Source organism: Tursiops truncatus, chromosome 17 (assembly GCF_011762595.2).
Source record: "Tursiops truncatus isolate mTurTru1 chromosome 17, mTurTru1.mat.Y, whole genome shotgun sequence".
NCBI classification, from domain to species: domain Eukaryota; kingdom Metazoa; phylum Chordata; class Mammalia; order Artiodactyla; family Delphinidae; genus Tursiops; species Tursiops truncatus.
The window spans coordinates 38,405,469-38,430,276 of record NC_047050.1 but is presented as its reverse complement, the minus strand read 5'-3'; the positions used below and the strand labels follow the sequence as shown (position 1 = coordinate 38,430,276).

At 42.9% G+C, this 24,808-nt stretch overlaps 1 long non-coding RNA gene across 1 annotated transcript; it reads right to left on the bottom strand.

Annotated features, from left to right (window-relative positions):
- Positions 1-357: 357 nt before the first annotated feature.
- LOC141276851 (uncharacterized) lies at positions 358-24,209 on the bottom strand. Its single transcript, XR_012327102.1, has 3 exons — positions 24,046-24,209; positions 2,977-3,056; positions 358-2,356 (listed from the first exon to the last, which is right to left on the bottom strand). It is a non-coding gene; the product is annotated as an uncharacterized lncRNA (long non-coding RNA).
- Between the last annotated feature and the right edge of the window lie 599 nt (positions 24,210-24,808).

Genomic DNA, 24,808 nt, shown 5'->3' with positions numbered 1-24,808 from the left:
AAGGGAGAGGAGAGAACGGTATGTATGGGTTGGGGGTTGTGGGGAGGTTTGCGTGTCTAAAATGAAAAACCCAGTCTTTTCCTCCTGTTTTAAGGGAAAATCCCAGTTCAGTCTGTCTCCTGTGTATTTCTCTTACTACTCACACAAAACACTTCACTTCTGACCCTTCTGGTCACCCAATGTGTGTGTGGTTTTCTCCACAACAATGAGAAAGTCTCCGACGCAAGCTGGGTGCCCTACAATTTAACTCAACTCTGACTATCTACCCAGAGAGAGCATCAGATCCCACAGGTTAAGGGCTCAGTCTTACAAGACTGCCCCCCCTTCCCCACCCTACGCAAACACACACACACACATACACACACATACCTATACCACACTCCAGTTGAAAGCCAGCTGAAAGCCCAGGTGCTTTCTGTGTTTCTGACCAACTGGCTGTAGACTGGAAGTTTCAATGACCCTCTCCTTGGGTTCAATTAATTTGCTGGAGTGACTCACAGAACTCAGAAACACTTATGTTAACCAGTTTATTAAAGATACAGATGGACAGCCAAATGAAGAGACACCTAGGAAAAGGTCTGGGAGGGCCCTGAGCACAGGAGTTTCTGTCCCTGTGGAGTTGGAGTATGTCACCCTCTCTGAACCCTGTCCTATTGGAATTTTATGGAGGCTTCATCATGTAGGCATGATGGATCATTAACTCCATTTTCAACCCTTCTTCCTTCTCAAGAGAATGGGGGTGGGAGGTGGGCCGGGCTGAAACTTCCAGGCTTCTAATCATGGCTTGATTTTCTGGTGACGATCCCTCAACCAGGAGCCATCCAGGAGCCTATCCAGAGTTGCCTCATTATAACAAAAGACACTCCTTTCACCCAGGAAACTATAAATATTTCAGGAGCTCTGTGTCAGGAGCCAGGAGCAGAGACCACTGTATATTTTCCATTATCTCACAGTGTTCCACTGTAATGTCTGAAAGGAACTAGAAGCAAGACATCAAGGCATGCTACTTAAGTACTTGTAAGAACTGCGCCTCTGTTTTGGGAGGGATGAATGACCAAGGGCACCTGTAAGGGTGAACGAACCAAGAATAACCAATAAAATTTACTGCATTGGCTTAAAAATGTTTAACTATATGTCCACCGAGATATACATAAATTTTAAAAAAACCATAGAGAATGATGAACATCAAATCCTGAAGAGTTGTTACTTCTGGGTGACAGAAGCAATGCATTCAGGGAGAGACACACAAGGGAATTCAACGATATTAGGAGTTTTATCTCTGAAACCGAGTGGTGGGTACACCAGTGTTAGTAGCACCATCTGTTCACAACAGTGTCTGTTTTTTTAAATTTCTTGGTTTTAATGACTAGTAAACATTAATAGATATAACCCACATAATAAACAAGAGCTCTTTTCAGTCCCCAATTTGTTTGTTTGTTTCATGTGCCAGGTTAGTCTTTTTTTTTTTAATTGTGGTAAAATATGTATGACATAAAATTTATCATTTTAACCACATTAGGGTTCTTTTAACACCACTGGTTCACATGGGATAGATGCATAGGGAAGGGTGTCAACATAACACAGAAACCAAGTTGGTTTACGTGCGATTATTCCAGTATGTTGATATTTTGAAGTCATCGAGGCAAGCTTTCTCACAAAGAGAAAGCCTTCATCATATTTGAGGATCATAGGCGGAAGCTGAAAATCCCACAGACGTGCCTTCCTTAATGCCTGATTTAGTAGCTTCAAGATCCTCTACATTTTTCACTATATTTATCTAGGGAAGTTCAGAGTACAGATGAGAAATTATGAAAACTCTTTTCCTTAGGTTTAAATAGAGCAACTTAAGAAAGCTCCCTCTAGATTGTATTTTTCGTTTTGGGGAAAACAGTCCCTTTGGAAGCAAATGTCTTTAAGGACCCTCATCTCTAAGGAGGAAACAGGCTATAAGGCTACAAAGAAAGGCCTAGCCATGTGGTTGGCTGCAAATGCTAATGGAGAGTAAACTGTGCCAGGATATTTATCTGAATGGTTATCATTTTTATCAGGGCTAGGCTTACAAACCTCTTAAGATTTTGAGTGGCCTGTTCCTAACTCTATTTTTTCCATAAGCCATTTTACTTCTTATGCACGATTTGGCTAGACATTTTTCAAGAATATAAAAGAATGGGCTTCCCTGGTGGCACAGTGGTTGAGGGTCCGCTTGCCAATGCAGGGCACACAGGTTCGTGTCCTGGTCCGGGAGGATCCCACATGCCACGGAGTGGCTAGGCCCGTGAGCCATGGCCGCTGAGCCTGCACGTCCGGAGCCTGTGCTCCGCAGAGGGAGAGGCCACAACAGTGAGAGGTCCACGTACTGCAAAAAAAAAAAAAAAAAAGAATATAAAAGAATTGTTATTACTCTCTATACATACTTGTATGTTCTAAATATTTAATTTAAAAAATTAAGGCTGCAAAGGAGAAATAATCTAAGTTGGGGAGTTATTTACAGTCAGCCTTCCATATCCACGGTTCTGAAGCCACAGATTCAACCAACCGTGGAGCAAAAATATTTGAGAAAAAATTCCAGAAAGTTTCAAAATGCAAAAATTGAATTTGCCATGCACCAGCATTTACATTGTATTAGGTAATATAAGGAATCTAGAGATGATTTAAAGTGCACAGGAAGATGTGTGTAGGTTATACACAATCTGAGTATCCTCAGATTTTGTTATCTGTGATTGGGGAGGTGGGGGAGTGGCAGGGTCCTGAACCAATCCCACACAGATACGAAGGACAACTGTATTTTCTTTCCTGATTTCTGGGCTGATGTTAACCCAGGGATTAAGCAAATCAAAACAGCTTAAGGAATAAGGAAAATGTGTTAATTTCATACAACATAAAGTTCCAAACATAGGGTGGCATAGCTAGAGTGACATAATGATGTCTTCAAGGACTGAATCACTTTTGATCTTCCTCCTCTGCCATCTTCAGTACCTTGGCTTTCATCCACAGCTTGTGCCCTCCTGGTCACAGGATGGCTGCCACAGCTCCAAAGCTCACACTGTCATACAACTCTGTTCAAAGGCAAAAAAAAAGTTTTTGCTTTAGAGTCATTTTTTACTAAGAGGGAAACTCTTTCCAGAAGTCCCCCAGTCCAGAGTCTGTGCTCTGCAACGGGAGAGGCCACAACAGTGAGAGGCCCACGTACCACAAAAAAAAAAAAAAAAAAAAAGTAAAATGTTAATAATTGTTGAAGCTGGATGAAAGGTACATGGGAATTCATTACACTATTCTATTTTTGTCTATGTTTAGAACTTCTATAAATAAAATTAAAAATGAATGGTTCTCGGGCTTCCCTGGTGGCACAGTGGTTCAGAGTCTGCCTGCCAATGCTGGGGACACGGGTTCGAGCCCTGGTCTGGGAAGATCCCACATGCCGTGGAGCAGCTGGACCCGTGAGCCACAATTACTGAGCCTGCGTGTCCGGAGCCTGTGCTCCGCAACAAGAGAGGCCGCGATAGTGAGAGGCCCGCGTACCGGGATGAAGAGTGACCCCCGCTTGCCACAACTAGAGAAAGCCCTCGCACAGAAACGAAGACTCAACACAGCCATAAATAAATAAATTTTTAAAAAATTTTAAAAAAAATGAATGGTTCTCCATGTTCAGAAACTTTGAAGCCAACGTTATGAATTTAGGAGAAAGCACAGTAAACATTCAAATGGGATGTTACACATGGGAAATTAATTTCCATTCAATCTAGACACAAAATCTGCAGGCCCTTTGGTAGGGTTTTCTTCTTTGCTTCCCCAGACTCAATGAAGCTTCAGTCTTCCATTTACTTTGGACAAAAGAGTGCCAATGTATTGTGGGAACTTATCACAGCTCATCAGTGACGGTAAAGTTCATTTCTGATATGCACTTATTTTCTTTTGATTACATATTCAATACTTGCTTGGTTATTTGGGTCTTTGTCAGGCGGGTTCCACATTTGCTCAAATAAGCCACAGAACATTCATTTTAAAAACTAATAATAACTTTGACTCAGCTGACACCAAAATTTGCCAACAGTAGTTAACCAGGAACGAAATTAAGCAAAATTGTTTTAGTGAGATAACTGCTCAAGTGATCTCAGTAAAATGCATTTTCAGTTCATAAACAGGGAACTGCAGAGGTTGCATTTTATCACATTTTTTTGTACAAGATATACACAGTGGAACTTCCTCCCTTGTTTCCTCTTTGAAAAGTTCTGTCTGTTCTCCATGGCTTAGTTTAAATTCTGCCTCCTTTGTGAAACCTTCAAGATTGAGGTTGCTATTATCATAAAAACTATTTTTATTACAATCTTAGCCAACCTGTATTGAACCCTTATTATATGGAGGCAACAGGCTGAAAAGCAATTATCTGCTTACTCACCAAATTCATTTGGGAGGAATATTAAAAATAGATTCCCAATTGGGATTGACATGTATACACTGATGTGTATAAAATTGATGACTAATAAGAACCTGAGGTATAAAAAAATAAATTAAATTCAATTCAAAAATTAAAAAAAAATAAAAAAGATTCCCAAGTCCTTTCCCTAGAGATCGATCCTATTTTGGTAGCTCCGTGGTGAGCCCTGAATCTGCACTTTAATAGGGTTTCCTGGTGATTCTTCAACCCAGGCAAGTTTGGGAAACCAGGTAAAACCATTAAGCCATGGACCGTAGACACCCTTGGATGCAGACTGCCTGGTTTGAATCCTGGCTCCACCACTCACAGTGTGGTCTTAGAAAAGTTACTTAATAGCCATAAGCCTCAGTTTTCTCATTTGTAAAATGATAATAACAGCAGTACCTATCTCATAGCATTGGGGTGAGGTTTAAATGGGATAATACCAGTACAAGATTTGGGGGACCTGATTTAAGATAAATAATTGCAAACATATCTTAAATTTGCAAATGTTATGAAAACATATGACCATGTGAACACATTACCAGAGTCCCTCCCAGGGCCCTGAAGTTTTATGAGCTTCCTAGAAAATCGGTTGCTAAGTACCTATTCTTTTATTGTGCTCAGGCTTTGTGTATATCGCTCGATTTAGTTTTTGCAATGACCCTTTGAGAAAAGTATTATTGTCTCCACTTTAGAGTAGAGGAATCAAAACAGAGGTTTAGGGGGACGGTATCCTGCCCAAGACTATACCAAAATCAGGGGCAATCAAACCCAGGTTTACCGTGTCCCAGAGCTCACTCGTATTGTCAGGACCACATACTGGATATGCACAGTCCGCCCTTATTAACCCTCTTTTTATGTGAATGACCTTGTCAAAGTTAAAAAGAAATATAAAAAGACTTTTTTTAATTTATTTTTTATTGAAGTATAGTTGATTTACAATGTTGTGTTGATTTCTACTGTACAACAAAGTGACTCAGTTATATACACATATATACATTCTTTTTTATATTCTTTTCCATTGTGGTTTATCCCAGGATGTTAAATATAGTTCCCTGTGCCATACAGTAGATACAAGGAGACTTAAGTTGATTGGCTTCTCTGTGTCATGGTGGGACACCATGGACCTGGGACTGTTCTCAGCCCTGTAGTCAGAATCTCAAGGTTAAGCAACTAATTGCTTAACCAAACTCATGGGAGGCTGACCAAGCACACGTCATGCCAGTGTGTTCATGGACAATGGGAGGGTGCCTACCTAGTCATCAACCCAGTCAAGGGGTAAAGGACAGGTCAGAGGACAGTTTAGTAAATCTGGAATCAGAAATAGGAGTTGAGCGCCATGGTGAAACATTTTCATCAAGCTAGACTAACCGAATGTATGACTGTTTCTCCATGGGAGAGATATTAATGCATCTGCCCAACGAATAGGAGTGGAGGCCAGGAATCAGAGCATCAGCTCTGTTAAGAAAGCAGTGGATAAAAGGCAACACATTCTTATTCTCTAGCCCTCCTTTTAAAGTGAATCTCAAGGGACTTCCCTGGTGGCACAGTGGTTAAGAGTCTACCTGCCAATGCAGGGGACACGGGTTCGAGCCCTGGTCCGGGAAGATCCCACATGCCGCGGAGCAATGAAGTCTGTGTGCCACAACTACTGAACCTGCGCTCTAGAGCTCGTGCTCTGCAACAAGAGAAGCCACTGCAATGAGAAGTCTGTGCACCGCAAGGAAGAGTAGCACCCACTCACCGCAACTAGAGAAAGCCCGCGAGCAGCAACGAAGACCCAATGCAGCCAAAAACATAAAACAAAATAATAAATTATTTTTTAAAAAGTGAATGTCCATAAGCACAGTTTGTAGAACTATTTTGGTTATAAGTGTCTAATAGCCCAACTCAGCCTGACTTAGGAAGTGTGTTGGCTCACATAAATGAAAAATCTAATGGCAGAAGACCTGGCCTCACCAAGGCCAGACTGGGGTTCAGATCATCTGCTCCTCTCCATATGTTGCTGAATTCTCAGGCTCCACATGAAAGCAAGACGGCTACAGCCACATCAGGCAACAAGGTGCAAATTCAAGTACATGAAAAAAAAAGAGCATCTTTGTAGTGCCTTCAATTTAACTGTCTTACTTACTTGCTCACTTTTGGCCAATCATGAGGCAAAAGGAATGTAATGTGCTGACTGCTGTAGGCCTAGATCATGCGCTGTGGCTCTTGAGGCAAAGGTGGAGCCCAGACACTTCATGGGTTGTTGAGGGGTTGGATGCCCAAACAACTATAAGTCACTCTTGCTGGAAAAATGGGGAATAGAGGTGAACAAATATCTAAACCAGGGCTTCATACCTGATATATTACAGCACTGTTGACAGTGTTCGTTTTCTTCTAACAATAACCACATTCCATGTGCATCTTCTTCTTCCTTCTTCTTCTTCCAGGCACATCCCAGTCAGCTTCTTTGAGCCCAGGTGTCTCCCACAAACAATTTCTTAACGTGGACATCTTCTGCAGTTGACTAAAGTCCTTTAACATGAGTGGTTCAATTTTCCCACCCATTATGAAAAAAGTATGCTTTTTTCAAAAAAGTATATATATATATATATACTATATAAATATATGAAGAACAAAAAAGTAATTATACAGTCTCACCATGTAAATAAAACCACTATTTTTATGTATTTCATCCCACTCTCTCTTCCACGAATAAAGTTTGGTTTTTGTCATTGTCTTATTTTACACTGTTGTCGTCCTCCTGCCCATATTTCTACTTTTTTCCTTAGCATTTCATCATAAACGTTTTTCCAGATTATTACCTAGACTTTATGAATATAATAACTTTTCATAAAAATTTTTTTTATTTATTTATTTTTGGCTGCATTGGGTTTTCATTGTTGCATGCAAGCTTTCTCTAGTTGCAGCGAGTGGGGGGCTGCTCTTCACTGTGGTATGCAGGCTTCTCATTGCGGTGGCTTCTCTTGTTGTGGAGCATGGGCTCTAGGCACGTGGGCTTCAGTAGTTGTGGCGCACGGGCTGTAGAGCACAGGCTCAGCAGTTGTGGCACATGAGCTTAGTTGCTCCGCGGCATGCGGAATCCTCCTGGACCAGGGCTCGAACCCGTGTCCCCTGCATTGGCAGGAGGATTCTTAACCACTGCGCCACCAGGGAAACCCCATAAAAATATTTTAAAAGATATTACAAAAGTAATACCTATGTGGGGAAATAATTCAAATAACACAGAAGTGTATACGTTTAAAAAGTAAAATCACCAGATTTTAAGAATGTGGACTAAACTCACGCTGAAATCCACTTCCTCATAAGACCCTGAGAAGAGATTTTTAAAGATATGAAAAGGAAGGAAAGAAGGAGGTAAGGAAGGAAGGGAGGGAAGAGAAGGGAGAAAACTGAAAGATAATATAGTCACTCTTGAAAGTGAGAAAGGTCACTCTCCATAATGGCTGGAGACGGAAACCACGTGGTAAGCCGAGACACCCGTCTCATAACATCCACATGGGAATAAGTGCAGCCAGGCCACAGGAAAAGCCCGGGGTGTAGGTAGAGGTGTAGCCCAGGTGGCAGAAGGTGAGCTCACTCAGCCTCTGAAAAAGGCCAACACAAGGAGGAATTTGCACCTGAGAAAACATTTACCAGATCAACGAGAACTTGAAAATTAGGGATTTCAGATCCTCATAGGCAATGGTCCTCAGTCCTAGCCGCACGCTGGAATCACCAAGGAGCTTTCACAAGTCAGGTGCCCTCTGATCCCCAGACCAGACTGCTCCCCAGATTTCGCTAGCCCCAGTTAAGTCAGAATTTCTTGGGATAGGATCCAAGCATCGGTATTTTTAATGTTCCCAGGTGATTCCAGTGTGCAGCCAAGATTGGTTTCAGCTCTTCAGTCGGGAATCATTTCCATGAAATGAAAACAAGAGGCTATAACACAATACATGATCATAAGAAAGAATCAGCTAAAGATGATGAAAATAAAATATAAATCATTGTTGACAAAAAAAAATTGATAATGGCCTGAATATCAGACTGGACATGACCTTGAAGGCAGTCTCTTCAGATGTGTCACTTCCCAGAATTCATTCAGCTTCTTTCCTCCCACACGCCCTCTCTCCCTCACTTTCTCTATTCCCAGCCCTATCACCTGTAAATGTAGTCAAAGAGCACCGTACAAAAGTCTACAGAAAAGATCAACAAAGAAACTTTCCAGGAGACCAGCAGTTGCAGGTCACGGGAGTTCTGTGAATGTGCTCTTTCTGACTGCCCTGGCTCATCTCTGCCTGAGCCTTGGCAGGATTTGAACTCAGAGCCTGGGAGGCACACCTGGAACTTTCTATGAGGGTACACCTGGAGAGGGGGACCTTGGAAGAAGGAATAGTTCAGTAGCCATCTCACTGTGCCTTCTTCTCTCTTTTCCTTCCCCAACTCCCCCCAGGAAGGTAAAATCTGGCTGAAACGATCAATTCGGACAGCTTGCGAAGGAAAAGTAGACTCAAGAAAGCCACCTGCAGAGTGTGAATGAAAGGGGCCCTCCATCCCACCCAGCTTCCTGTCTCTGCCTGACCCCAGCAGCTATGGGAGGACAGAGAAAGACTTGCCCTCTCCTAGGGGCAATTCAGCATTTGGATGACACAGCTGGGGCTGCCAAACACCACAAGTGGTGATCTTGGTAGGCCAGGAAGGGTAGCAGCAAGGAGCTGGCATTTTGGAGACAGACCTAGATTTGACTTCCTGGCTGACTTACTCCTTTTTAGCCTATAATGCCTTGGGTTTGAATCTCAGGTCAATTCTTGAGGCAAATGTCTTCACGGAGGCACTCAGAGACTCAGTGTCTGCTCTGGGGGTAATATTGCCCACCCCCTAGTATAGGGCTAAAGATTAAAGTGGATAATGTAAAGCCCCTAGTGCAGGGGAGGTGCTCAACAGATGGTCACTCAATCTGCCCTCCTAAAGGAACCAGCCACTAAAACCAAGTCTCAGTTACTAACCGGAAGCTGCTCTTTCTCTCTCTAGGAACTGAGAGCTGAAACTCACAGGTGATATATTCTCCAAGCTATTTTATAAACATGCGCTCTTGCTACATACATATACTTTGCATATTTACACTACCCTGTTGATACCCACTTTTAGGGCTGTAAAATCATCTGGATTTATTCAACTTTCTCCAGATATTTTTGGATTTAATTTTGCCAATGATAAAAGGAGTAAATTTAGTTTTGGAAGGCCATTAGCACTTTCAATCTACCAAGACCTTCTGAAAAAGATAGTTCCATCCACCAGTAAACTGGCATCTGGGGGATCCTGGGCCGGGACCTCACTGATAACCTATTAATCTGCATGAGACTTCTATCTGAAAGTATAGCAGACATTCCTTGCAATATTTTTTTTTACTTAAACTTTTAAATTTTGAGATCACAGACAGTTTTAAGGAATAATACAGAGAGATCTCAGGTACCCTTTACCAGTTTCCCCCAATGGTAACATCTTACAAAACTATAGTACTATATCAGAACTGGGATAGTGACATTGAGACAGTCAAATACAGAACATTTCCATCACCATAAGTAAGGGTCCCTCTTGTCCTTTTAAATCCATACCCACCTCCATCCCCTCCTTAACTCCTGGCAACCACTTATCGGTTCTCCATATCTATAATTTCATTCTCGTCATTTCAGGAATGTTTTACAAATATCATCAAAAACTTACAAATAATAAATGCTAGAGAGGGTGTGGAGAAAAGAGAACTCTCCTACACTGTTGGTGGGAATGTAAATTGATGTAACCATTATGGAAAACAGTATGGAGGTTCCTTAAAAAACTAAGAGTTACCATATGATACAGCGATCCCACTTCTGGGCATATATCCAAAAAAGATGAAAACTCTAATTTGAAAAGATACATGTACCACAATGTTCATAGCAGCACTATTTACAGTAGCTGAGACATGGAATCAACCCCAGTGCCCATCAACAGACAACTGGCTTAAGAACATGTAGTATATGTAGTATATATATATGTGTGTGTGTGTATATCTATATATCTATATATATATATATAGATATATACATATACACAATGGAATACCACTCAGCCATAGAAAAGAATGAAATATTGCCATTTGCAGCAACATGGATGGATCGAGAGAATATTATACTTAGTGAAGTAAGAGAAATATTAATAGTATATGATATCACTTATATTTGGAATCTAAAAAATAATGCAAATGAGTCAATATACAAAACAGAAACAAATTTATGGTCACCAAAGTAGGGAAGGAGGGACAAATTAGGAGTATGGGATTATTAGATACAAACTACCATGCAGAAAATAGATAAGCAACAAGGATCTACTGTATAGCACAGGGAATTATATTCAATATCTTGTAATAACCTATAATGGAAAAGAATCTGAAATATATAGATATATAATTGAATCACTTTGCTGCACACCTGAAACTAACACAACATTGTAAATCAACTATACTTCCATTTTTAAAAAAGAATGTTATATAAATGGAGTGATACCATGTGTAATCTTCCGGGGTTGGTTTTTTTTACTCAGTGTAATTCTCTGGAGATTCATCCAGGTCATTGCCTGTTTCAATAGTTTATTCCCTTTTACTGCTGAGTAGTATCCATGGTATGAATGTACCACAGTTTGTTTAACAGTTCACTCATCAAAAGACATATTCATAGTTTCTAGTTCTGGGCTATTAAGAAAAAAGCTGCTATAAAGGATCGTGTCCAAGTTTTTGTGTGAACATAAGTCTCCCTTTCTCTGGGATAAATGCCCAGGAGTGCAATTGCTGCGTCATATGGTAGTTGTATGGTTTTTGTTTTTTGTTTTTTTAAAATTTTTGGCTGCATTGGGTCTTCGTTGCTGTGCGCGGGCTTTTCTCTAGTTGTGGCGAGTGGGGGCTACTCTCCGGTGCACAGGCTTCTCATCGTGGTGGCTTCTCTTGTTGCAGAGCGTGGGCTCTACACGCGCAAGCTTCAGTAGTTGTAGCACGCAGCCTCAGTAGTTGTGGTGCACGGGCTTAGTTGCTCCGTGGCATGTGGGATCTTCCCGGACCTGTGTCCCCTGTATCGGCAGGCGAATTCTTAACCACTGTGCCACCAGGGAAGTCCCAGTTGTATGTTTAATTTTAAAAGAAATAGCCAAACTGTTTTCCAGAGTGGTTGTACCATTTTAAGTTCTCACCAGCAATGTATGAGTGACCCAGTTTCTCTGCATTCTCACCAGAATTTGGTATTGTCACTATTTTTTATTTTAGCTATTCTGAAAGGTGTGCAGTAAGTAATATCTCACTGTGGTTTTAATTTGCATTTCCCTAATAACTAATGAGGTTGAACATCTTTTCATGTGTTTATTTGCCATCTGTATATCCTCTTTGGTATATCTTCATGTGTTTTTCCATTTTTTAATTAGATTTTTTTTTTTACTGTTGAGTTTTGAGAGTTCTTTATATGTTCTAGATACTAGTCCTTTATACAATATGCAGTTTGCAAATACTTGCTTTGATTTTGTAGCTTCTCTTTTCATTGTTTTGTTGTTGTGGGTTTTTTTGCGGTATGCGGGCCTCTCACTGTTGTGGCCTCTTCCGTTGCGGAGCACAGGCTCCAGACACGCAGGCTCAGCGGCCATGGCTCACGGGCCTAGCCACTCTGCGGCATGTGGGATCTTCCCGGACCGGGGCACGAACCCGTGTCCCCTGCATCGGCAGGCGGACTCTCAACCACTGCGCCACCAGGGAAGCCCTTTTCATTGTTTTAACAAGGTCTTTATCAGAGCAAGTTTGTAGTTTTGATGAAGTCTGATTTATCCATTTTTCCCTTTATGGATCTTACTTTTGGTGTTAAGTCTAAGAACTTTTTACCTAACCCTAGAGTCTGAGATTTTTCTCCTATGTTCTTTTCTAAAAGTTTTGTCGTTTTACATTTAAGCCCATAATCTATTTTGAGTTAATTTCTGTACAAGGTATGAGGCATAGACCCAGGTGTTTTGGGTTTTTTTGTTTTTTTCTCATTATGTCCAATTGTTCCAGCATCCTTTGTTGAAAAGGTTATCTTTCAGCAATTGAATTGCTTTCTCATCTTCGTCACAAAAATCAGCTAGACCAATTTGTCTCGATCTGTTTCTGCATTCTCTGTTCTGTTTCACTGATCTCTGTGTCTATCCCTCCACCTGTACCATACAATTTTGATTACTGTACCCATATATAAGCCTTGAAGTTGGTTAGACTGAGTCCTCCTACATGACTCTTCTTTTTCAAAATCGTTGTAGTTATTCTAGTTCCTTTTGCCTTTACATATAAATGTTTGAATAATCTTATTTATATCTATAAAACATCTTGCTGGTATTTTGATAGGAGTTGCATTAAACCTGTATGTCAACTTGGGAAGAACTGACATCTTTACTAGGTTGAGTCATCCAATCTATGACCATGACGTGTCTCCATTTATTTAGATCTTTGAGTTCTTCCATCAGCATTGTGTAGTTTTCAAGATATAGGTCCTACACGTGTTTTGTTAGTTTATTTCTAAGTATTTCTCTCTTTTTTTTCTTGAGCATTTGTAAATGATATATTGTATTTTTAATTTTGGTGAATAATTTGAGTAATCCTTAAAAAAAAATAAAACCAGAAGAGAGTAAGATCTTACTGACTGTTCTGAGAATGTAAGGCTCAGCATATCTGCAATGTTCTATCCACAGTTCTATTGAGAAGAATCCTTAGATGGTTCTTCACACATTGCTTACAACTGTGACCACAGAGGACTGGGCCAAGGAAGGCACAAGAACTACTGATCCCCAGGCAACCAATGGCTGATGAGGTCGGCACCAATGAGAGCCTTGCCCAGTAGGGACAAGTTACTAAATGAACCTTTTAGATTCTTTCTCTCTGAAAGTTAAACCGGAGATATGTGGAAAGAGTTACCAGGCTATAGTAGAAGCAGAAGTGAAGAAACACACAAAGAAAGAAAACAGAAGCTAGGAGGCATGCATGGGAGAGAGCAGTTGGTCTTGGGAACAGAACCCAAAAGACATGCAGAAAAGAAATGCATTTGGCTCCAGGTGGGCACCAACAACTCCTGGTGCAAAGGGGCGAGGAGGTGACCCAGTCAAGAGAGCTGAGCATTGTCCCAAGTGACCTTCTAGTTCCTGACCAATGACAGCCTCCACAGGGTACAGAGCCGCCAGTGTTCCTGTTCTAACCCTGAGGACTGATGGAAGGGCTTTCCAGAGTTCCCATGAAGATATTTGCTTTCCTCACTTCCATGAACACCCTTAAAATAAATCTTCTATTAAAATAACTGCGTACACAGGACTTCCCTGGTGGTCCAGTGGTTAAGAATCTGTCCTGCAATGCAGGAGATGTCGGTTCGATCCCTGGTCGGGAAACTAAGATCTTACATGCTGCGGGGCAAATAAGTCCACGTGCCACAACTAGAGAGCCTGAGTGCCACAACTACAGAACCCATGAGCTCTGGAACCCACACACCACAACTAGAGAGAAGCCCATGCACCGCAACTAAGACAGAATGCGGCCAAAAAAGAAATAAATATTTTTAAAAATAACTGCACACAGCCCAGCCCAGGTGTATAAGAAATAAATCAACATCTACAAAGTCTAGTGTATAAGAAATATCACCTTCTACATCCCCTTTAAATCAATCTAAATCTGATTCCCAAACCCTGTCCCGCTGGGTTGAGAGGAAATCCCAACTCAAGCTTTGCTTGTCATCGAGTTTTTTACTGTCTGTCCCACCAGCGCACCCACCACGTAAGCTCCACAAAGCAGGATCTTTGGTTTTGTGCACCAGGCATCCCGGGAGTCGACATGAGCACCTGGTACAGTGTTTCCTGACCTTCTCATCACCCCTGGTGTTTCAGCAGATTTTTCATGGAGTTCATAGGCCAAAAGAAATACCTAAAAGTTCTGTTTTATTAAGTAGTTAGGTCCAAACTATAAGCATTGTATTCTAAAAACAGCAGTTGTTTGAAAGAAACCATCACACAAACTAAAAGAAAAATATTTTTAATTCATTCTTTTTTAAATTTTTATTGGAAAATAGTTGATTTACAATGTTGTGTTATTTTCAGGTGTACAGCAAAGTGATTCAGTTATACATATACATGTATCTATTCTTTTTCAGGTTCTTTTCCTATTTAGGTTATTACAGAATACTGAGCAGAGTTCCCTGTGCTATACAGTAGGTCCCTGTTGGCTATCTATTTTAAATACTGCAAGGTACACATGTCAATTCCAAACTCCCAATCTATCCCTCCCGCCCACACTTCCCCCCTGGTAACCATAAATTCGTTCTCTAAGTCTGTGCGTCTGTTTCTGTTTTGTAAATAAGTTCATTTGTATCATTTTTTTAGATTCCACATATAAGTGATATCATACACTATTAATATTTCTCTGTCTGACTTACTTCACTAAGTATAATATTCTCTAGGTCCATCCATGTTGCTGCAAATGGCAATATTTCATTCTTTTTATAACCACCATTACTTACCAATAGGACATGCGTACCAACCAGGCACTGCAAACTCCTCCAACTTTGGAGTTAGATTGGACGTTGCCACCCTCCTTTCCGTTCCACATTGATTTTCCTGTAGTACTTGAGCTTTTATCACAGCAGCTGCTGGAAACCCAGCTTCGCAAAGATGAACAGCATCTAAAGAGGAATGTAGCTTGGCCTAATATTGAAATTGATCCTCCTTGAGTTAGCAGTGCCTGGTGTTCAACACATGCGTCCCTCAAAAATGTAGAACACTCCTTGAAGCCTCTGTGAGTTCACTGCAGCTAGGATGCCTTAACACACATTTTGAGAATGACAGCCCTAGCACATGGTAGGCGTTCCATAAATATTTGTTGGGTAAAAAGTTCGGAGTCCCCTTTCCCAGTCAGAGTCACACTAGAATCCAGGAAGGCTATGTACAACCAGGAAAACAAGAGAAGAGCCTCTAGCCTGGCCTGTCCAATATGGTAGCCACCGGCCACGTGTGGCTATCGAGCGCTTGGAAATGGGGCCAGTCCGAGTGGAGATACACTGTTAAGTGTGAACTACATACAAGCTTTCATAGACTTGATACAGAAAAAAAGTAAAATACCTCAGTAAGTTTTTATATTGATTACTTGTTGAAAGGATAATATGTTAGACATAAAATATATTATTAAAATTAATATCACCTGTGTCCTTTTATGGTTTTTTTATGTGGCTACTAGATTCTAGTAGCTAGAAATTTTGGAATTCTAAATGTGGCTCAAATCATACTTCTTTTTTTTTTTTTTTTTTTTTTTTTTTTTTTTGCGGTACGTGGAGCAACAGGCTCCGGACGCGCAGGCCCAGCGGCCATGGCTCACGGGCCCAGCCGCTCCGCGGCATGTGGGATCTTCCCGGACCGGGGCACGAACCTGTGTCCCCTGCATCGGCAGGCGGACTCTCAACCACTGCGCCACCAGGGAAGCCCTCAAATTGTACTTCTATTGGTCAGTGCTGCTCTATCCATTGCATTCTCATAGTCAAGGCTGACTGTGTCTTAGTCCATCTGGAGCTCCTTGCTTCTGGGCCACAAGGCATGGGAAGATGGGTGCTACCTTCCTTAGCACACAGCACAGCCGTCCCTCTGAGGGGCTGCCACCACTTGGGGCCCTGCACGGGCTCCCAGCCCTAAGCCTTTCTCAGGAACGCTCCCCGTCTCTCCTCTCTTCTTATACTCGTGGGCCTCACCCACCTCCTCCTCTCCTGGGACACTCAGCATCACTTCAACGGGCTTAGGCTTGCCTTAAAGACTAGAAGAGCCCCTGGCTTCAGGCACCTGCTCCTCCCATGGGCTTCCTGCTTCAAAGGAATCCCTCAAGACACAGACACAAGACAGCATGGCTACCTGCTTGAAAGGGGGAAAACAGGACAACTAGAGGAAGAAGAAACCTAGATGAATACTTCAATACATTGTCACTATCGAACTATTTCATGTGCTTGTTTTTACTGGTGGTGACTGCTTTTTTTTAACAAGTGATAGCAAGGAAAAATAGCATTTACTTTTAGTTTATTCATGGTTTTATTTAACAAACACTTAGCGGGTGTCACATACCAGGTACTGCTGAGAGCTGTTTACAAAATACGATCTCATCTGATTCTCATTACAACCTTATGAGGTAGGTCCTATCATTGTCCCCATTTTACAGGAAAAAACTGAGACACAGAGAAATTAAGTAACTTGCTCAAGGTCACACAGCTAGTAAGTGGAAGAGCCAGGATTTGAACCCAGGCAGTCTGTCTTTAGACACTGCAGTCCTACTTACATGGTAATTACTGAGAGTTCCTTTTGAGAATTGAATGTTTTAAATGTAACTTATTTTTACAATCAAAAACTCATTTTCCTTTAGGTTGACCATTAGGATCTCTTTTAAAGATCATGCCTTTGCTCTCTAAATCAGTCTTGCTATGCCATTGACCAAAACACCTAACCATTTGAAAATAACCTCTTTCACCTTTTCAGAAAACAGCTTTCCAGGAGAGTTTTCTCCCTGATGCTATCAGAGCCATTATTTTTCTTCTTTAGCAGTTGTCAAATAGTTGCAATTTGATAGGTGAAGGACTCAAGGTTGAGGTGGCCCTGCCAGAAATTAAATAACACGGTTGGTTTCACAGCCAATGACACCATTCTTCAATTTGCTGGTGAGTTAGAATTTCTTTGAAATATATGTAAAGGACTCTAGAAATAGAAGTTATGGTTCTCTGTCTTCTCCATTCATGAGAAACTTGAAAACAGAAGCATTCCCAGCAGGAATGACCCTGACAACACAGCAGGAACCTCCAAGCCAGTCTTTGCCAAATAGGTGGGATGGAGAAGCAACCCCAGAGGGAAGAAGAATAATGACTCACCTTTGGTTTCAGGTGCTCCTGGGCACCGAACCTCTTACAGCAGGAAGTTAGATCACAAGTCCTGTTAAGAAACACCAGCTTCATTTTCCAATTCCATTAGCTATTCCTTGACTTTCGTTCCTTTGGGGTCAAGGCCACATCAACTCCAGCACTGGGGTCTCCATCAACTGACCACCCAATGCCCTGTCACCTTTGACCCTGGGACTGCAGGTGTGGACAGGGCCATCAAAGGCCCAGCTGTGCGGCTGAGGTTCAGTTTGTGGCTGGGCTCAGTTTTGCTGTTTTTTGTTTTTCTGGGTTTTTTTGGCTAAGCCACGCATCTTGTGAGATCTTAGTTCCCTGACCAGGCCAGGGATCAAACCCAGGCCCTTGTCAGCAGAAGCACAGAGTCCTAACCACTGGACCGCCAGGGAATTCACTCAATTATTTTTATATCTTTTGAGATTTTTAAAACAGTTTTTCAAATTTTAGTTAGATGTAAATTCTTCAAGGGCAGAATTTTTGGAATTATCTTTGTAGTCCCCGGATTTGGCACAGAGAGATCAGCATGGAACTCAGCAAAGGTGTGCTGCAGGAAAGAAGGTAGCCAGTCTTCCTCTGTGACCTGCAGGGAACACTGTGATGGGTTTCCTTTTGTCTATAAATATTTTTCCCTTAGGTGAGAATATAAGACACCATTTACAATCCTACTTTTTTTTCTCAGTTAACATGATATAGGCATTTTCATGTGTGCTACAGTCTGAATGCTTGTGTCCCCTCTCCCCAAAATCCATACATTGAAAACCTATGCTCAAAGTGATGGCATTAGGAGGTGGGTCCTTTGGGAGGCGATTAGGCTCTGAGGATAAAGTCCTCATGAAAGGGCTTAGTGCTCTTATAAAAGAGGCCCTGAAGAGCTCTCTTGCCCCCTGCACCATGTGAGGATACTATGAGAAGTCTGCGACCATAGAGGGCCCTCACCCAACCATGCTGGCACCTTGATCTCAAGCTTCCAGCCTCCAGAAATGTAAGAATTAAATTAAACTACTTAGTCTCCAGTATTTTGTGTTAACAGCCCAAATGGACTAAGACACTGTTACCGTAAATTCTTCTCATTTTTGGTATTTATATGTGGTTGATTAATATTCCATTTATGAATGGAATTTTCAAACCAAAAATTTTCAAACCAAAATTTTCTAAGCCATTCTTTTGGTGTTCAGCATTTGGATTATTTCCTCTTATTAACTATTATAAATAAATCTATGGCCAGCTCTTTCATCTGCATTTTGGCTTAGTTTCTTAGGATTCCCTGAACTGGAATTACTGGGTTAAAGGGTATGAACAGCTTTTTGCTAATTTGATAGTTTAAAACATGTCATCTTGCTGTTTTAATCTGTATTTCTTTCCTGGATAATGGCACCAAACATTTTTCTTTATCTTTGTTTACTAGTTGTACTTCCTCCTTTGTGAATTGCCTGCTCATGTCCTTTGTCCTTTGCTATTCGGGTCTTCGTATTTTTCTTATCAATTTGCATGAGTATTTTTCCATTATGAAGATTCTAACTCGTGCTATATTTACTAAGAACAGTTTCCCTCTTTCTGTAGTAAGGGTTTTATTGTTAGAGTGTTTGTTTATTGATACAGACATTTACCAATTTTTTTATAACTTAATAAGTGTTTTCCCGCATGCTTTTATTGTTTCTAACATTGAAATTCTTAAAAGAGAGGCCCATACCCACTAGGTCTCTTTCTAAACTTCATTCTCTCCAAAATTCACCATCATCCAGCTCTCGACTCCAGGACGCTTTGCAAACTGCCCTTTCTAGCGTCACCAATGACCTTCTACCACCTTTCAAGTCCCATAGCCCCACTGGACCCTCTGGAGGCATCTGGGAGGTGGAGAGCACCTCTCCCCACGGCCTCAAAGGTAGAGCCTGTTGCCTGCCTCGCCAGCACCATCCACTGTTTCTTGTTGGCTGTTCCTTCTCAGTCCCCTTCACCAGCTCTTCCTCATCCTCCCATTTCCAAAAGTTCTGAGAGATGTCTTCTCTTATCCATTAAGACATATTCCCCAGGTGAGTAATCACATCTAGTCCTTTGGCTTTAAATGTCAACTTGACACTGATGACTCCCAAATTTCTGTTGCCAACCTGAACCTTGCCCCTGAACTCCAGACTCCAGCTTCCTCTGCAACATCTCCACTTGGATATCTTACAGGCATCTCAAACTTAATGTGGCCACAAGACCAGAGTCAAATCCTTGATTTACTCTCCCAGATTTGCCCTGCACATCCCAACAAATGGCGACCTCAGCCTCTCAGGTGCTCGCGCTAGAAGCCTGAGTCGTCTTTGACACCTCTCTGTCATACCCTAAATCCAGTCTATCAGCAAGTTTTATTAAATATGTCTGGAATCCTATCCCTTCACTTCCACGCAATCCAAGACTCCATCATCTCTCCCCTGGGCTACTGCTGTAGAATCCCAACTGGTCTTCCTGCTTTCACTCTTGGCCCTTGTATCATCTGTTTCCCACACCACAGCCTTTTAAAAGTAAGGTAGGTCGGGGCTTCCCTGGTGGCGCAGTGGTTTGGAGTCTGCCTGCCGATGCAGGGGACACGGGTTCGTGCCCCGGTCCGGGAAGATCCCACATGCCGCAGAGCGGCTGGGCCCATGAGCCATGGCCGCTGAGCCTGCATGTCTGGAGCCTGTGCTCCGCAACGGGAGAGGCCACAACAGTGAGAGGTCCGTGTACCACAAAAAAAATAAATTAATTAAAAATAAAAATAAAAATAAGGTAGGTCATGTCACACCATGGCTCAGAACCTCCCAATAAAGACTTCACTGTGTCCTATAAGTCTGTACATAATCTGACTCCCACCCCACCTCCCTATCTCCTCCCTTGCTTACTCTGCTCCAGCCATTTTGGTTAAGTGTTTCCTTAAAGACACCAAGCGAGCTCCTGCCTCAGGGAGTTTGCACCTGCTCTTCTCGCCACCTAAAATGCTCCTTCACACATACTCATGGCTTACTGCCTCATCTGCTTCAGATATCTCATGAGAGACACCTTCCCTCACTCTGCTTTATCTTTCTTCATAACACTTATTGTCACTTAACATATGATATGTCTGTCGTCTGTTTCCACTGACTAGAATATAGCTCTGGGGTAGAGCGCCTCAAAGTGGTTCCCCAGGGCCCCCGCCTCCTGGTATACATGCCCTGATGTAATGCCCTCCCCTTGGGTGTGAGCTTGACCTGGCAGCTTACTTTAAAACAAATGCAACCTGGAAAAGGTGATCGAATGCCACTTCCAAGATTAGGTTACAGAAAGACTAATTTCTATCCTACCTCCCCGTAACCTCCAGCCAAACGGTAAGGCCCACATGGCCATGAATTGATGTCTCTGGCCAACAGCCAGTGAGGACCTGAGGCTAACAGCCACGTGAGTGAGCGGGACACAGGTCCTCCCCAGAAGGCCTTGGGATGATGGCAGCCCCAGCCGGTATCTTAATTACAGCCTCAGGAGAGTCCCCAAGTCAGGCCATGTCCAAATTCCTGACCCACAGAAACTGGGAAATAATAAAGGTTAGTTGCCTTAAGCTGCTCAGTTTTGGAGTAATATGTTACGCAACAATAGATGACTAAAACAAGGTCCAATGGGGGAAGAATCCCTGTTTGTTTTATTCACATTATCCCCAAAATCTAGAAAAGTGCACATAGTATTACCCAGCGATGTTTCTGAGTGAGTGAATGAATGAATGAATGAATTTCAGGACTTGTGCTAAGTCCTGAAATTGCTTGCTCTGGACAATGTGGCTTGCATATATGAGTCCCAGAACTACTTCAGCCATTTTACTACCATTTGTGAAGCCAACCTGAAGGCAAGGCCAACACAGAGGGGGCAGAGCCAGGAAAATAGCAAAGTTGCAAAACCGGAGCCCCAACTAACACACCTGCCCTACCTGCAAAGTTTTTTGGTCATCTGAGCAAAGTTTAAGCTAGCTTGGGCTAAATTTTCAATAACTTGAAACTAAAAGCATACTAACTGTTACATTTTTTATGGCATCTTTTTCTCCCCTGCCCCCATATGTTCTGCTTTACCTTTTTCTTTCCTCTGCTTACCCCGTTATGGTGGAGATTACAGCTGTCAACCCAGGTTCCATTCTCCCTTCTTCTCTATCAGAAGAACCACGATTTAGTTGGAGCAGTAAGGGGCCTAGCTAAAGAACTACATCTCCCAGCCGCCCTTGAAGATCAGTCATGTGACTAAATTCTGGCCAATGTAAGCAGAAACTATGGAGTGGGTCTTCTAGAAAGACTTCCTTCAAAGCAGGCTCACTTGGCGGGCAGATACACTTTTCTCTTGGCCTCTTCCGTTTTCCTTCTGCCTGAAATGGGATGGTGGGACCTAAAGTGACCATTCTGTGATTGAAGTAAATTTGAGGAGGAAATACATACACTAAATATGGTGAGGAAAAGAGCCTGGCTCTCTAATGAAGCCAACATACTAACCCTGAGGACCCCACCTCAAAACTTCTGTGATGAGAGAATTACAAGTCCTAAGCTTATTCCTTGTTTTTTCTGTTACCCGTAGTGTAACTGATGTAACCCTTAAACCCAGAGTCTGTCCTTGTCTTCTCTTTTCATGCCACACACTTCTCCCGGCTGATCTCATCTGCTCCCGCAACTTCAGGAACCATCTACATAATAAAGACGCCCAGACAGATGCCTGCACCTCCTGCCTGTCCCCCAAGCTCCCAAAGTGACTCCTAGATATCCCCACTGGGTGGCACTTAAAAGCACGTTAGGGGACAGCATGGACTGTGGAGTCAGGTAGATATCGTTTCCAACCCTGACTCTGTTACCCTCCAAGAAACCTGGGGTGAGCAACAGCACCTCTGAGCCTTACCTGTGAAATGAACATAATAATACTACCTCATAGGGCTTCCCTGGTGGCACAGTGGTTGAGAGTCCGCCTGCCGATACAGGTGACACGGGTTCGTGCCCCGGTCTGGGAAGACCCCACATGTTGCAGAGCAGCTGGGCCCGTGAGCCATGGCCGCTGAGCCTGCACATCCGGAGCCTGTGCTCCGCAACGGGAGAGGCCACAACAGCGAGAGGCCCGCGTACAGTAAAAATAATAATAATAATACTTCATAGGGATTTTTTTTTAGAGATTTATTTTCTCTTTTTGTAATTTATCTTTTTTTCATCATCTTTATTGGAGTATAATTGCTTTACAATGTTGTGTTAGTTTCTACTGTATAGCAAAGTGAATCAGCTATATGTATACATATATTCCCATATCCCTTCCCTCTTGCGCTTCATAGGGTTTTTATGACAAAAATATATGTGAAAGAGTGCCTGGCATATAACCAGTGCTAAATATGTTTAGTTCTCTCCTCCCATCACCCCCTCCACCCTCTCCTCTGTCTTTTGTTCTCTCACCTTCAGGTAAATGGCTTTACCAACTACCACATCTCTCAAGCTAGCAATCTTGGACTCTCAGCTTCTCTCTCTGTCGTTCCCCATTATTCCCTCATAGCCAATCAATGACCAAATTCTGTTGCTTTTATCCCAGAACTGTGACTGTGCTTTTCTATCTATCTCCATTATTACTCCCTGGTTTAAACTCTTTTCTCACTTCTGTGGCCTCTCCCGTTGCGGAGCACAGTCTCCGGACGTGCAGGCTCAGTGGCCATGGCTCACGGGCCCAGCCGCTCCGCGGCATGTGGGATCTTCCCAGACCGGGGCACGAACCCGCGTCACCTGCATCGGCAGGAGGACTCAACCACTGCGCCACCAGGGGAGCCCCCTGGTTTAAACTCTTACTAGCCCTTGTCCAGCTTATTCCTATGGTCAACCACAGGCTCTTCACAACTTACCCTCTATCAGAGTTGCCCCTTTAAAAAAAAAACAGGACCTTGTCTAAACATATCATATCAACCTTTCCCGAATTCTGTTGCCTACAGAATAAAATCCAAATTCTACAGATGATTATCAAAGCTGTCCCCTCCAACGCCTTGCTCCTCCCTCCCCAGGTACTCACCATTCTCCAAACATATCAGGCCTTCCCTGACTCTCACTTCACACCTCTTGGGATGTGTGTGTGCTGCCCCCCGTCACTTAGACCATACCATCGTCATCAATATGTGGCCCAGTAGTTTAAACTTTTCTCCCTGCATTTCCCCTTTTGCCTTCACCCATTCTAAAAGGATCTGTTCCTAATCTCAGGGGAGGTGGACAGCAGCGTTGGATTGGAGACACTTCCCTTCCTGGCTTGTATTTCCCCAGCCCTGAGCTCGTTGAGCTGACTAGGGCTTGAGGTGAGGGAGTGTATCTCTGGTGGAAACAGGACCAGAGAGAGATATTTCCCCCAAACCAAGAAGAGATGTCTGGGTCTGGGGAGAGGAAAGAGAGGCCTCTGGGGCCCACCAGAAGCAGGGACTTGAGGCCTGCTTTCTAGAAGCACCAGAAGATATATCAGGCAGTTGGTGGAAATAGCCATGATACGTCAGGGTGATGGGATCCTCTAGCCAGGGTTGCTGTGTCAGAGAAAGTGGCACAGGGGACTGCAAGGCCCTGCAGGCTGAGTAACACACCAGAATATTAGCACGGCCTTGGGGGCAGCCGGAAGCCCCAGGAGGGACTAAGACTGAATTTCCTGCAAGCCTAACAGAATGGGGGCTGAGAGTGAAAATGAAGTTGAATAACAAGAAATCATGAAATGGGGTATATAGCGCCCTGAGTCCCTTACCTGCTTGAGAAACAAGTCTCCACCCATCTTCTTGGGCTCCTGCCCTGCTCCTTCCCATGTGCCCTCTGATCTCTTGCTCTTGTCTTTCAGCCCCAGATTTCTGGCTCCCTGGACCGCTACAGGGAGTTCTTGCCAATCCTCACAACTTCCCTCCTGGTTCCTTGGACTTAGAGTCTCCTGCATAGCTGTTGACTCTGCTGGCTGCTTGTCCCAACATGCCCCCAGCCAGGCCAGCCTCTGGCCCTCCAAGGGTAGGAGTGAGAAGGGACACAGTGAAGAAAGCTTCTTTTTTCCTCTTCTCTATCTGGCAACTTTATTCATCCTTCAGGACTTTGCTAAAATGTCACCTCCTGGGAACCTTCCCTGACCTCCCTAGGTAGCGTTTCCTTCTCTGGGTTTCCACAATATTTTGCTTCTACCTTTGTCCTTGTCACATGTATTATTATTTGTGTATCTACATGGTGGCCTTTTCACCTTGACTATGAACACCCTAGGGGCGGGAACCATGTCTCATTCACCTGGCACAATGTCAGCTACAGAATAGGGTCTCACAAATGCTTGTTAAGTGCCACTTCTCATGCACCTTTCTATCCTCCTTTTTTCTCTGTATCAGGTGGGCATGTATTTGGCTGCAAGTAACAGAGAACCCAACTACACTGGCTTAAATAAAGATTTACTTTTTTCACTCGAAAAGAAGTCTGGAGGTAAGCAACTTAGGGCTGTCAGAGACCCAGCCTCTTCCTATCTTCCTATCCTGCTAGTT